Below are 16,104 nucleotides of genomic sequence, written 5' to 3' on the forward strand. Positions count from 1 at the left end.
GCATTCATTATATCGTAGAAATTGCAACAGAATATATGCAAATTCATCAAATTGCAATGTACATTATGCAAATTTGCATAATCAATTAAGCATCGATCGTGCCACTATGCGTACACATGTATTGCGATTAGGTGAAGGGTCATGCAATATTATGACGTGGCTCAAGTGGTTAGGGCACTGGGATAAGTTTTTGTAACCGGAAAGGTCACGGTTCAAATCTTATTGCTGCCAAAGTGTAAGAATCCCCCAATAGGAATGTTCTTTTTTATGTGAAAATCAAATATATGAAATGAAATGCATTCACGATTAATGTCTTGCAATTTAGGAGGATGCAATATGAAAGGTTAAAATGCAATCAAGTGTCATGTAAAGCGAATGCATCCATGCCATGTACATTATGGAAATTTCCATAATCAATTAAGCATCGATCGCGTATGCGTAAAATTCAAATTCAACAAATTGCAATGTACATTATGCAAATTTGCATAATCAATTAAGCATCAATCGCGCCACTATGCGTACACATGTATAGCGGTAATAATTGTCGAAAAGTATGTTATATCTGTTGTATAGTATTATCCTTAACCAGGTGTTCTTTGCCCAGCTAATGTGGAAAATAAAAAACGGTGGTTATATACAATTGTTCTTTATTATTTTCTACTTATACTTAATTAAGGTGCATGGAACAACAAGGAAGTAAATTGGTACACGCTCTTCCGGCCTCGATGCAATAGGTTTGTGAACCCTTAGCTGGGCACTTATTGAAAGATCAACAGTTCTTCAAATGGAGGAGACATTCATGATATAACTTCTCATAATCAAAATTGCTGACTTGTCTGGATAGAGATAAATTCTCCAATACTTTGCTATCTCGAAAGTCTCAGTTGATTATCATTTGATTTCAAAAACGCTAGCTATTATATGTACATATATATAAATTCAAATAATAGTATCCACTAAGAACATTTTTGCGTGCAGCGAGTTTTCATATGCTTTCGCTATAAACCGATTATTTATTCAACTTATTGAACTATCACATATGTTCGCAGATTCGTACGGAAATCCATATGTATTTGTTTTCTTTGAAACGTTTAGAAGTATTTATAAACTTTACAGTTCCTAAAAAATGGAAGAATAAACATTAATACATATAATTAATAGATTTAACATTAAACGTAATGTGTAGTACCTACTCTTTTTTGCTCCTTCAAATTAAGATGAAAATCAAGCAAGTTTTGCTACAAAAGTTCACAGGTAAAGCCACGTTTCCATCATTCTTCTTCGAATATGATTTACAGCTAGTAGCTCCTGTTGGATGATTTCAATCAATATCAATAATTAATTTTTCCTCATGTCCTACCTTTTCCGAAAGTTTTGCAAATCGATCATAATATGCGCTAATTTCCATAGCGTCGGTGTCGGCTCTAATGGTTTTGTCATCTAATAACTATTATTTTCGTGTATCGTCTGACGTAAACAATGCTACAGCATTTTTTCCTTAGATGTTATTCGCGGATAGGTGAAGTCAGAGGTGCATTATTCAAAATTTCCGTAGTACCGAAATATCCTCGTCTTTTTGTAAATCTAAAAGTAACACTATGAAATACAAGAGTCTAGACTTCCATTGAAATACTTTGCGTACTCAATATATTATACATACCTAGTAGTGCGTTGAGATACAATCCGCTTCGTCATATTCAAACACATACTCCAAACAAACATCAAATACACATGTGTCAAACATCAAATGTACTTCATGGCTTCTTTTCTTCGGAAATTTCAGCTTTGCTTGAACGTCAATTCTGTTATAGAATATATTAATTGTTCATTCGCACGAAATGAAAGTCTATAAAATTGTTTCACCTTTTTAGTCAATCTTCTATTGCGAATTTGGATATCGTTGCTTGGAGTTTGCTTTTGATGGCGGTACAGAAATAAACTTTCGATGTCGTCAAATTAGATGCGTTCCTAGCAGCAGTACCAACAAACATAAATACGTATTTGTTATATTATAGCTGAGGCCCGTTTTACGTTCACAATGCTCGCGAGCCTCCCGGACGTGTCCCGTTTGTGGTTTTCGTCTAACCGCGATCGCTGTCAATTTTCGATCGCCTTCGCGTTGCGATTTAGAAACGTTGCGACGAAATGTCAAATCACCTGAGGAACAAAAAAAAATATTCCATTGAATCTCATTGCATTAATTATATAGAATGTTTCCTAAATAATTACCTCCTCGGAATTCCGTGTTGACAGGTAAACGCGCACAAGGCAATGTGAACATTCACCGCGCATCTTATCGTGAACTCGGCTAGGATCGCGGACGTCATACAGATACGCACCTTCAAACTTTCAAAGCATCTCAAACTTTTCAGCATCTAGTTGATTTTATTTAATATGTTATTATATACGAACCGTTCATTTCTGTATCGTCTTTTCAACGACCATACAAATTTAAATTTTCACTCCAAACGTCCGTTCACTGACAGCGAGAATCGTCAACACAACAATCACACACAACAATCACGGTGGCATTTCAACGGATTGTGGTTGGAAACAAGAGCTAAATGCGGTTGGAAACAATGATATCGCGGACGGCATTAATACAGCGCTAGGTATGGGTGGCTGAGGTAGTTATCGGACCCCATGGTATTTTACAGGAGATGCTAAGGTCAGAAGCCGATTAGAGTGTGGCAAACGCAACAATACTCGCGATACACAGGAATTTCCAGGAACCGAATTCTCTGGAAAACACAATTTGAACGCACTGGTGTAGTTCGTATCGTGTACATTAGCTGTATCGCGATATCACTTGCAAATCTCGCGGTGTGCACGCAAAGCGTACCGTTTGAGATGTGCGTCTAACAGCGAGCGTTATGTCAGCTTTTGATCACCTTCGCGTTTTCACTTGAAAGCATTGCGATGAAATGTCAAATCAGCTGCATACAATCACATAAAGTATTGCGGAAATAATTACCTCCCCAAAATCCAGTTTTGACAGGTAAACGCCCACAAACCAAAGGGATCAACTTTAATGGCGCTCGTCGCCCGTGCACACTGGGGAAGATTCCGAGCGATATTTAAACGGCCCTCATATTCTCTCTAAACGGAGAGTTTATCCAACATGGCCACCGTAGAGTGAACTCGACTGAGACACATGCCCATATAATGGAGTTGCCAGGAAGCAGAGGGAAATCAGGTTTCCTATGCAAGTTCACCTCAAACATGAAGAAAAATGACTCGTTGATGTTTTTCGAGTAACAAGTAATAGCTATGACTATGAAATTTCTGCTAATTGGGTGAAAATATCATAATCGCTAGGAAATAGCAACGACTAACTGAAGCTAAGTGAAGAGTTTCTATTTTGATATATGGGGCCAAAAATGATCTTGCACGCAAAGTAACCTAAATCGGATATGTTGTTATAGGAATTGGATAAAACATCACTATAGATTTCAAAATCATGAGAGATTAAAATAGGTTACTACATCACCATAATCTCCACAAGACATTAAATCCCTCAAATGTACAATATTCACGAATGATGGCAATGCTGGTAGTAAAGAGATACTAACGATCATAGGCAATTTGACAATGTAAACAGCAATCATGCTATCTGAAACACCTCGGCCAATGAATGCAGGCCACTACTGAGAAATGCTATGGGGCCCATATTTTTCTAATTAGGGAGTTTATCCAACATGGCTACCGTAGAGTCAAGTCCGCTCAGGAACATGCCTACATGATGGGAGGAGCTAGTGAGCGGAGCAAATTAGATTAGTTATATAAGTTGGTTTTTAATATGAGGAGAAGTTACTCATCGTTGTTTTCAAAGTAACTCGTAATAGTTACGGCCATGAAATTCCGATCAATTGAGTAGAAATATCAAAATCGCTAGGAAATACGGACTAAAAGAAATTGGTTCAAGAGATTCTATCTTGATATATGGGAGGAAAAATTATATTATACACCAAGTAATTTATAACCGTATATGTTGTTTTAGGAGTAGGAGAAATCGAAGAAAATGACTGTAGTTACCTAAATGATAGCGACTATGGAAAATGTAGAATCAGTTTGGGTAAAATTTAGTTATTTATCTATATATAATGCTACTTCTTATGGCCGTGTTGTTGATGGAATAATGCCTCGAAATGTTTAGTATGGTTTGTCGAAAGTGTATATTTGTTTACAAATATTGCAAAGAACCTATAATGTTTTTACGCACAGTCTGACATATTTATTGTCACTATTTTTACCTTATATTGATTTATTTCCCAGAAAAGTGTAATCCGACCAGATCGTAGTGTAGTAAATCCTCTAACTATATGCAGAAACTTCATTAATCGGCGGTACCAAGGTAAGTTATAATGGAAAACTTCTCCGATTTTATATTCAATGTGATTCTTCAAATTACACTCACGTATAATTTCTATCCGTCAATTAATGGAGAATTTGACTTCCTAATGTTAAAGAAATCCACCAAAAACGCAAAGTGGGAAATGAATACTCCTGCATGCTTATGTAATCAGTTTCTTAAAAGAATTTCCACTCTGATGAAAAAATTGTTGAAACTAATCGACACATTTGTACATATATGCAAATTGTTTCGGCAAATTGAAAATGGATGAAATCGTCCTAAACAGTTCATCGTAGAACAACTGTACAAATAATTCGACTATTTAAGGAGTATATCAAACTGGAGTGTAATCGATAACATCGGCCCATGCTGTCCCCACAAATTCGTAAAATTAGAGTGATTTATCATAGGGATGCTTTAATACTCCAAGCAGTCGATTGGAAGGTCTTTAAGGGCAGCGCATCTCGTCATATATTTTTTTATCGATTTGAATAGTTTATAAATGCGAGAAAGATCATCAAAATGAAATCGAATCGATCAAAAATAAATAACCAACCATAGCAGTGTTCATTTACTTTTTTAAGGTGTAATTGAAAAACCTTATTCGTGTTCAAGTCTGTTATTAATCAATGGATAAATAGAAAAAAGATGTTATTCTATATTAATTAAATTATTAAGTTAGTTGGTTCGGCACCATTGTGCAAAAGTGATATACAAGAATCACTAAAAATGTGCAAACCTTATTTAATTTTTGATATGATTCTATTGAATATTTTCTCGTTTGAAGAGCTGCTATGCAAACCTGTAAGAAGTTGGTCGACAGAGCTTATTAGTGCCCCAATGAAGTTTAAGTTTTAACAAATATCGTAGCTACTTAACTTTACTATATACGCTATTACCTCCACAGTAAGGCCAATATGTGAGTTGATCTAGAAGGGCATGCCTCAAAAAATTGTTATAGAGGACATTATCAAACCCAAAATAATAGTTGAGATCATACCATATCTAGAATTTTTAAACAACCGAATGTTGAGGTTAAGATTATAGTATGGCAACATGTATAATGTCTTCTCCTTTTAACGTCGAGAAGTTAGTCATCATTTGCCTTCACATCTTTCGTATTCACATATGTGAAAGATAATTTCTACTCAGTTCTATTCATTGCTTTCTTCTGTAAGATGTTCTCGTTAGATTTTCTTTATTTTCTAATAATGTTTCTCATCAAAATAGTTAAATCGGAATTTGCAGACAAAAAGTTATCCTATTGTGGTGTCAAGCGCACAACGGGATATCGACGGGTATGGGGGTTTAGGGAATTCTTATAGGGATAGAAAAATATATTACCATAAGAAACTCAAAGCACGAAGTAGAAAATGTCGCAAATAGCAACGGTTTGGCGCATTTATATCGCACCAAAAAACAGCTTGTAGTTGGTCGTATCAATTCCAATGTTCCCGAGAAGGACTGCAACTGTAGGTTTCAGGTGGAAGGAAGTACTTTCATCGCGATTCTGACCTATAAAGTGTTCGGTGAAGTTCCACTTCATGCGTAGATTCGCCATTCTAAGAAAAAATTAAAATTATATTTGCTTCAACACGCCTAAACGGGATAAGGTTAGCGGGCTTGATGGTTGCAGAACTATTCCGTGCAGCCTATGAAGCCTCTGTTGAAATTCTATTTATATTCATTCGTGAAGCCTGGGGAATCGATTTCCAGTAGGCTTGAGGGCGGGGTGATTGTTAAGATTCTCAAAGAAGACATCTATCTTTAGTATAACAACTGGAGGCATATTTGCACGCTTTCTGCTCTCGCAGAGATACTAGCTGCATAGGCTATTCACCTGCTCGAAGCGCGATCGAACGAAAGCAGAATAGTCTCCGCTCGGTATCCTTCTTCACCACGTGGAATTTAAATGCCTAGTGCACTGGCTGTTCATCGATTTCGATTTTGTGAGCAAAAAGTGTATCTGAAATATTCTATGCAGGAAAGGCTTGGCAATGGTCACTTAGGTTCGTTTCACACGTATACGGTTCCGTTCAGTCGATGCCAACAAGTGTGAAGCGGTGTTTCCGTTTTAATTTGGTACCTAATTGAAACCAAATACTGCCGCGACACGAATACGTTTTATAAGGATTCAAGTCAATTTGAATTTGTATGCAGGAAACAAAAAGCAATAAACGCTATCACACACGAATCGTTCAGTTTCGGCTTTGACCACCCAGCGAGTGGAGTCTAATGACAAGTTATCAAGTTTTCGGGTTTACCGAATGGCAAACGCGTGAGGGTTTCATTCACATTCGAACCGAATGGAACCGTGTACGTGAAAACGAGCCTCATACGAATTCTAGGTAGCCTACACATAATGTACTTTATGCTACTTCTTCGCCATTCACCAAAGTGTTCAATACAGCAAACAGTTGATTGCATGGCCTTCTCTACTTATTGCTGTCCTAAAAGCATACAGTTAGAAAAATCTTCTATTTATCTCCTGTTCGGTCCGTTAAAGTATATATATTTGTAGACGGTTAGAAATTAACTACAAAGGGTCATGTGGAAAAGAATCCAAAAAGAAAATTAATTTCATTTCATTTATATCGTAACAAAAAATAAGTATCACTCGGCCTTTTAGTTTACTTGCGACATCTTCTCTACTTATGGCTGCTATACGAATTAACTATTAGAATGAATTCATAATGAATTATTATTTTGCAGAAGGATACAAATTAACTACACAGAATCATGTGGAATAAAAATCCAGGATGAAAACTAATTTCTCTTTTTATTGTACAAAAGATAAGTATCACTCTAGTTTAGCTTATTTGCAGAAAATTAGATTCTGCTTAAAAATAATTGAATTCCAATATGGGGGAATAGTTGTTAGTTTGATGAAAGGACCAAAGAAGACCTAATGCTGACTTCATGGAGTGTAGAAGTGATTTCACAGGTAGAAAAGGAAAACATGAGAAAACCAAAAAGTCTGTGATTTCGTGATTTCGCGAAGTTCAGTATTTTGACAAAATGTTCAATAAACAGAATGCCAAAGAGTTGGATATCCTGTCAACTGAAGACAACGGGCAAATACAGCCGCCACCATGTATTGAAGGAACAATTCTTGTATTATGTCACCGAAAGCGATAAAGTTATGGGCGAAGAATGTAAGTATGGAGATAGCCTATTTCACTGAGCAGTCTATCAAGTTATGCTCAAGGTTTGACGTATCATGCGTCCCATACATAAGAGAAAAGATATCACTTCGTGCAGCAATAATAAATTATCACGTTGCAGAGTATCTACCATTTATAAGAGATTAACTTGCCAAGTGGAATAATCCCAAGAGTCCAGGATTTCACACAATGCATACCAGCAGCAGATCCCCACTAACAATCCATCGATATTAAAGTCACTTTTGATAGTATAGCCTGGATAAAACTTTAAACACAATTTATTCAAAAAAGGGACCTTGGTCATAGGCCAGGGTACCAGGCAGCCGCCAGTGATATCAAATTGGTGGACTTTGGTGCAAATTCGTAATGTTTGCGGTTCCTTACAAAGGCCTAGACCGGACACCGGTTGTTACAGATTTGTTGAAAATGACAACAATGTATATAATGATCTAATGTACAGACATTGTGATACTGAATTTATTATTCAAAATCCAAAAACTTCTAAAAGTGCAAAAGAGTGGATATAGATATATTCATTATTTGTGAACGTCATATCAAGAAATGACTTTAATTTTGTACTTTGTTGATTTGAAATATTTCGTGTTATTGCGCGAAGGTATTCACCGCGGGTCAAGCCAGCTTGCAATGTAGAATGCAAGTTGTCGCCCACACAAATCGAAAAGTCTTCTTACCCGGGTCGCTGGAAGTGGAACGGATAATGCTCAGCTTATTACTAGGAGAGACCCCTGGTACAGTGCCTCCTAAATTCTGAAGTAAAAGCGTATGAGAGAAGCATTATCTATGAGTTCTACGGCCTTGACTCTCTCCTGCACATCGGCCACCTGGTTCGATCTGAATCAGGCTAGGAGACCATTCATACCTTCTGAATCAACCGACACCAAAGACGAGACATAATAAATTAAATTCGTCAAAACTTCAATATATTAGAATAGATTAGCAATTATATTAATACTCGGTGGGATTAGGCCAATACACTGCTCATATCTCTGTCTTTATACGTACAATATGCAAAATCGATCGCGACCCCCAATAGGCCACAAGATACCAAAGTATCCTCGACGTACCCTTTAACTTTCCAACATATAAGTTCCGAATAGTGGCCTCAGCTCAATTCATTAGCTGCCGACATCATAAAGTCAGTCGCAGCGGAATATACACGGAACAACCAGCACACGATCGGGCGCCGTGCCGGCTGGGAAAAATTCAACTGCTTGTATGGTCTCAAAGTAATCAAATTCCACCGTCGGTATGTGGAATCGAGAATACACGCCGGGTCGTGCAAATGAAGTCGAATCCATCGCGCATGGATTAGAAATATCGCCGGTTTATGTGCAATTTCGGTGCCGGTGAAATGCACAAACGCACAAACTGACACAATATCGGGCGTCGGATGTGATAAAATTGTGCAGTTTCGGGTGTGAAAAGTGCGTCGTACATATGAATTGCAATTCGTCGCGACCAGGAATCCGTATCCTGAATATGGACACATCGTCGGGAAGTCCATACGCAATATTGGTGACGCGCAAAGTCAACCGTGCCGCGATACACACAGTGTAAACAACCAGCACACGATCGGGTGCTGTGCCGGCTGGAAGAATTTTTGTTTTTGTTTTTGGTTGAAGTGATCGAAATCCGCCACTGATATGGGAAATTGATAGTGCACGTCGGGCTATGAAACTAAAGTAGGATCCATTGCGTATGGACCAAAAAGTTCGCCGGTTTAATGTGCAATTGCGGTGTCGGCGCATTGCACAAACACACTAACTGGCACAAGATCGGGCGCCAGATATCATCAAATTGTGCATCGCCGGGTATGTAAAGTGTGTCGGGTCTGTGAATAAAAAGTCGTCGCGATCAGGAACACGTATCCTGACTATGGATGGATCCGCCGGAGAATCCATACGGAAGATAGTTGACACGCAAAATCAACCGCGCCGCGATATATACTTAAAATGCCGACACAATCATGAACGAAACGACGCGGATAGTAATAGATTCAATTTGCTATGTGTCGGTACCGGGGAAACGGAACTTTACGTGCGGGAATAGTAAGCTCTGACATCGGATCAGAGCCAACATAAATGTAAATTAATTAACAAAGCCCCTAAACATTAATAAAGTGGTATAGTGTAGTGAGAAAAAGCTCCAAAGAGGAAAATGGATACCTCTAGGGGAACAATGAAATGTAAGTTGCAGTTCACTTGATGCACGTTTTCACTTCTGTATTTTAACATATCAATATTCAATTTAATTAATTGCTGACGTTTGAAGCTACCTAAAATATAGATTTGGAAGGAAGCTTAGACACAGCAACACATGTATCAGGTAATCCAGTGAAGAGATGAAGATCCCAAAGAACAGTAGGGTTATAAAGTTTAGGTAATTGGAGTGGTTTATGAAATGGGATCTACATCTAACATAAAACTGGGACACTCACCTCACACCTGGCCAATTAACTAAATAGGTGTGTTGTATTTAAATCTCCATGGTTATACGGTACTATACATTTTCGGCTGTCTCTGTCTCTTTCTCGATATGTTTTCGATATCATGAAAAACGCGCCGCGCCCAAGAAAATAGCCACTGGGCAAACTTTGACCTTGCCTCTGCGTACCCTAGAACGAAATATTATAAGTGACACATTAAAAAGTGGCTAATGCTCCCACCAGAAGGAGCCAACATAAAGTTCTGGTTAAAAGTTTTCCTTTTGCATTGAGGGAAACCACCGTAAACAAAAGATTCTAATATCAGGAAAGGTGAGTTGTTTACAAAGAATGATAGGTTAGAAGCGCAAATAGGTAGGGAGTAACGAACATAAGCATAGGAAAAGATTACGAATCATATAGGGTATATTTAGAAATAGAATAACTTACAAAATGTCTATAGCTTGAATCATACAAAGCCTACTGATGAGTCCACTGGGAATGGACGAAATGCGTATCTAGGCGCTCCCAATAGGTCTCCAAACCCAAATAAGGAGGAAAGTCTTCTAAGATCCCCATGCATCTAACATATCCCAATGATGCAATGATCTGCTTTCTTTACCAATACTTCCTCCAAAGTAGTTATAGTTTAGAACGTAGGAAGTAGTTCAAGGGCGGACATACACAACATGTCGACAGCCAATAGCATGTATTAAGTTGAATTAAATAGATTGGTTTAGGTGATGATTAACTAATTTCTAATATTGTCTTATCGAAAGTCACAACTCGCGATATTTACAAGTATACTTATTTCATCTCGGTCAATTGATTTTGATTTAAATTTTGCGGAACTAACTAAATTGAGGGAAAAACGACTCGTACAAAGGATAGTGCAGTTATTGTAACACAGATCCCACCTAATAAAACTCCGTTAGGAGGTTTAAAGCTACATAAGTGAGCTCCTCCCCAAAGCCTCTACGGCTAACTAGTTCGGAACAGGACATGGAGTCCCAGCTGTTCTATTGGAAGGTGTTAACATACCTTGTTCGTACTGAATTAAGGTGACCGCTGGACGGTGGCGGGTGGGTTTAAAACACCATCGGACTGTTTCGCTTATACGCCTTCACGGTAATATGACCTTAAACATCATTTATATGATGTATCTCAAGCCCCTACGGCAAAAACTCTTTAGCATATTCATTCAGTCGAAAGCCCATACGGCAAACCACACTTCATTAAATTTATCTAGCAGAATCATAGTATCTCTGCATATCGACATACAGCCTTAACGGCAGCAGTGCCCAAAAAGTATATGCAGAGCCCATTGCTCAGACATATGATATGTCTGACACAGCTAGAAGACCATTAGATAGCAGAATCATAGAATGTTTTATGATTTGCAAAGGTCTCTCATTGAAATAAACTTGGTATAGACAGGTTAAGGGCACACAGGTTAGCGATATCAGAAATAGTTGAGATATAGCTAGTGTGACATCACTTTTACAGACTATGGAATGATATAGTCTAGGGAATAGGGTCAGGAAAACTTCTCAAAATTAATTAGTTATTAAACATGCATTAGATTAACAAGTAGCCAAGTAATAGGTCCCAATGGAGACCAAAGCATAGCCTTCACGGCAGCATGCAAACCTCAGACTGTAGCCGGAACACTGTTGGAATGCCCGGTGGACCGGGTAAAATCCTAAACGGAACCAAAACCAACAATAATACTTGATCACGAGCTTACATGTGAGGGAAGAAGGCCGCCCGAGGTGAAAGCACCAAAGGATCCGACAAAACCACACAAAAGAGTAAAAATGGTTATGTGGGCAAAAAAAGGGGGGCGGGCTACCAGAACAATGTCGACAAGGAGTAAGGACCAAAAATCTAACGTAAATTAACAACATAAAATCTTAGATAGGGAACGATAATAAAAATAGACAGGTCTTTGGTGTTTTCATACTGACTATTTTATTCATTCATAAATTCCAACATAAATACACATTTTCGCAATGCAACACACAAGAAAATAAGTGACCATCTAGTGAACCTACTGAACATAATAGACACACCATAAATTCCACCGGTAACCAAGTGACACTAACGATTGAGTTTTGCTAGTACTCGTGGAAAAAGTGACTGCATTCCCCTGACTATACCTACAATCTTTTCGCGTAGACCCAGTGCCCGATGCACTGCCCACTCGACAATCCGGGACTCTGATCCTCACTCACAGAAAGTTTACCAGCAACATAGACATAGTGATAGGGGCCCGTGGCAGTTGGGACTGCCGGAGGCCGTTTAGGACATAGATACACGAAACCCACTTAGATACAGACGAAAGCCTATTGATGAGACTCCTTGGACGGAGTCGAAATGCATATAGGTGTCCACTAGGTATTCTCCCAAACATAAATCCGGATGACTGCTTCTGCTAGGGCCGATTGCTTACGCAAACACTTGAGGCCGAACACAGGACTACACGTCCCACAGCACCGGACTGAAAACATAAACACAAGTCTCTAGATAGTTAATTAGAATCAGCTATTAGTAACAATAATAATGAAAACAGGACAGGAACTCTGATTAGATTCAAGGGCCAAATCCAAGCGCTCGCCAGACGCGCCCAGGCCACCTAGGCGTCATGTATATTGACTCTACACCGATCATCGGGCTGCTTGCAGCCCCACTCAGCAAGGAGAATCATCTCCTGAAACCATATCTACACACTGAATAACAACGCATTGAACTCGGGCATAAAAACAACAATAGCAACAGTGTCAGCATTGGGGATAGAATGGGCAAATGAATTGGGGGCTGACTGAGCGGGACACAGGACTACCTGCACGATAATAACACGCGGAATCCGGGCATAATAATAGTGATAATAACAATAACATCGACACATACATTGGGGCAATATATAGCGGTACAAATAGAATAGATAAAAGACTTGGAAACAAACTGAGCGGGACACAGGACTACCTGTATGATAATAACACGCGGAGTCCGGGCATAATAATAACAATAATAACAAAAACATTGACACTTACATCGGGACACTGGAGGACAGTGCAAATGGAATGGGTAAATGGGGCACAGAGATGCACATCGTCACCATCTCGACTGTTGTTTGTTGTGATCATGGGTATCGTCATCGTCGTGTCTGCCATTACCGCTGCTATCATCATTATCACGATTGTCAACGGCGCGGTCGGCACAGATCCTGAGGAGAGGTGAGCGGCAGAAGATCACACCTGCAGCATAGACGATGGAGAGTGGGTGGGTGGGTGGCAGACACAGAGTGGTCGTCATGGCATGGAGAATGAGACTGGGATCATCCCCACACACACATGTTTCACTCGAACACTCGCGGTACAAGTAGCATTAGGGGGACTAGCCCACTCGATTGACAGCCAGACTAACCGGGACACCGACTTACCGACTGACCGACCGATCGACTGACTGATCGACTGACCGACCGACTGACCAGGCCCAGACATTGGCGCAGTCTCACCGCGCCATTCCACACTCACCTGATCATCTCAATTCGCGCAGGAATCCGCATCCACACATCTGCACTACAGTAGGGTAGACATTAGCCAGCTAAAATAGAAATTTAAAATTGAAATTAGTGAATTTGGAGTGGAATAGGAACAGTAGATTAGGAAAATTAGAGTAACAAGCTCACCGACCGGCCAACCGTCGCGGTGACGTAAACAGATAGCAATGACAAGAGTTAGTATGACAAGTCAGCAATTCAGCTGGAAGAATCAGCTGTAGACAGTTAGCATAGAACCACACTCACTAGCTTCGAGCCTGAAATCAGAAACTCGAGATCTTAGCAATCAGCGGGGAACAGAGGACCCATCCGGTCACAGGAGCACCTGCCACACAGAATGACAACAGAGGGGCGAACGGGCGGGTGGGCGGGCATGACAGACAGGCAGGCAGGCAGGCAGAGTGCAATTTGAACAAGTAGAAGCATCCGATTGCAGAGCCAGCGCAGATCTACAATCGGGCAGCACGAGGATCTGTACAAATGGGAATGGGAATAGTGAGGAGAAGAGGAAGGGGGCATCAGCAGCGCACACAAAATTGAAATTAGATAGATAGGAACTCAGCAGATCGGACTAGTAGGAACCCTGGCCAACCAGCTACGCACAGATCCGAAAAACAGACAGGGACACGAGCGAAAGTTCAGGCTCATCGCAGCACACAATGCAGACCCAGCCACAATGTCGCCAAGGTGTAGTGCGGACTGCAGAGGGACATAGCCTGAACTTGGTTATTCTGCATCAGCCGCACCGGCACCACACAGGCGGCGCGGCGAAGTGGACATTTGTGCCTTGCAGACGGGACAGAGCTGAAAGGAACACAGCCTGTCGGGCCGTCATACCAGCAGCCGCACGTGGACATGCGGGGGCACACTGCTGGGCTTGTGAAAAGGGCTCCTGCGCAGTCTCGCGCGCGGAGGTGAATGGACAACCCTCAGCAGCAAATTCTGCTAGAATAGCGAGTGGCTCGGGCGACCGGCACAGAACGAACTGTCCTCTCCCTGTTCCCCGAACACACAGTGAGATCAACAGAGAAAATCGGTTTCTAAGCCACGGCCATCTGACCACAGTCCTTGCCCTGCAGGCTCAGTTGGTCCTAACGGCAACACCACCACCACTAGCAGACAGCAAGCATTAGCAACTCCCCGAGCCAGATCTAAACCCTCTCGCCAGGCCAGGCACAACTACACCCACATGGATCTGGGACCTTCACAGTGCCATGCACGGCTCCCGCACGGAGCACACCTCGAAACACCCACACCAATCTGAGAATGTAGCCGGGGGTCGACGGGCAAGCGCCTGATCAAGGTGGGTGGGAAGAATTCAGAATTGGGTCGCACCTGCTCACCCAGGGTGGCTACCCGCCGAGCTGACCTGGAACCGTCCGTGCGCTCCACGCGAGCCACGCACGCACCAACGACCACATGGGCAGCCGGCAGTCCGGCTGGTGGGGGTAAGACCGAGCCATTGTAGCATGGCAACGTCGCAACAAAATTCTAAAAACAGGCTATACACTTATTCTCAGACGCCGACACCCTCAGATCTCAAGAGCACAAATCAGGTTCCTTTTCATTAATTTGTAAGAACTAAACGAGAAATTAACATTTAAATCCTGCAAAAGTGATTTTTCAGCTTTTCCTCCATTTTCGTCATCATCAAATCACAGGCTATACACTTGCTCTCAGACGCTGATACCCTCAGATCTCAAGATCACAAATCAGGTTCCTTTTCATTATTTTGCAAGTACTTAACGAGAAATTAACATTTAAATCCTGGAAAAGTGATTTTTCAGCTTTTCCTCCATTTTCGTCATCATCAAATCACAGGCTATACACTTGCTCTCAGACGCTGATACCCTCAGATCTCAAGATCACAAATCAGGTTCCTTTTCATTATTTTGCAAGTACTTAACGAGAAATTAACATTTAAATCCTGGAAAAGTGATTTTTCAGCTTTTCCTCCATTTTCGTCATCATCAAATCACAGGCTATACACTTGCTCTCAGACGCTGATACCCTCAGATCTCAAGATCACAAATCAGGTTCCTTTTCATTATTTTGCAAGTACTTAACGAGAAATTAACATTTAAATCCTGGAAAAGTGATTTTTCAGCTTTTCCTCCATTTTCGTCATCATCAAATCACAGGCTATACACTTGCTCTCAGACGCTGATACCCTCAGATCTCAAGATCACAAATCAGGTTCCTTTTCATTATTTTGCAAGTACTTAACGAGAAATTAACATTTAAATCCTGGAAAAGTGATTTTTCAGCTTTTCCTCCATTTTCGTCATCATCAAATCACAGGCTATACACTTGCTCTCAGACGCTGATACCCTCAGATCTCAAGATCACAAATCAGGTTCCTTTTCATTATTTTGCAAGTACTTAACGAGAAATTAACATTTAAATCCTGGAAAAGTGATTTTTCAGCTTTTCCTCCATTTTCGTCATCATCAAATCACAGGCTATACACTTGCTCTCAGACGCTGATACCCTCAGATCTCAAGATCACAAATCAGGTTCCTTTTCATTATTTTGCAAGTACTTAACGAGAAATTAACATTTAAATCCTGGAAAAGTGATT

The 16,104-nt window shown here is 40.4% G+C and overlaps 2 long non-coding RNA genes across 6 annotated transcripts; both read right to left on the bottom strand.

Annotated features, from left to right (window-relative positions):
* Nucleotides 1-630: 630 nt before the first annotated feature.
* Nucleotides 631-3,127, bottom strand: LOC119661093. Of its 5 annotated transcripts, none has more exons than XR_005250541.1 (7): nucleotides 2,975-3,127; nucleotides 2,230-2,904; nucleotides 1,864-2,157; nucleotides 1,661-1,802; nucleotides 1,361-1,584; nucleotides 1,194-1,308; nucleotides 631-1,119 (listed from the first exon to the last, which is right to left on the bottom strand). It is a non-coding gene; the product is annotated as an uncharacterized LOC119661093 (long non-coding RNA). The 5 variants fall into 5 exon arrangements; XR_005250542.1 differs by having other exon boundaries at nucleotides 2,230-2,346; nucleotides 2,413-3,117; XR_005250544.1 differs by having other exon boundaries at nucleotides 1,361-1,596; nucleotides 2,230-3,119.
* Nucleotides 3,128-9,982: 6,855 nt separating this feature from the next.
* LOC119661095 lies at nucleotides 9,983-13,676 on the bottom strand. The gene is made up of 3 exons (XR_005250545.1): nucleotides 13,657-13,676; nucleotides 13,498-13,567; nucleotides 9,983-10,153 (listed from the first exon to the last, which is right to left on the bottom strand). It is a non-coding gene; the product is annotated as an uncharacterized LOC119661095 (long non-coding RNA).
* Between the last annotated feature and the right edge of the window lie 2,428 nt (nucleotides 13,677-16,104).

This window comes from Hermetia illucens, unplaced genomic scaffold (assembly GCF_905115235.1).
Source record: "Hermetia illucens unplaced genomic scaffold, iHerIll2.2.curated.20191125, whole genome shotgun sequence".
Taxonomy (NCBI): Eukaryota; Metazoa; Arthropoda; class Insecta; order Diptera; family Stratiomyidae; genus Hermetia; species Hermetia illucens.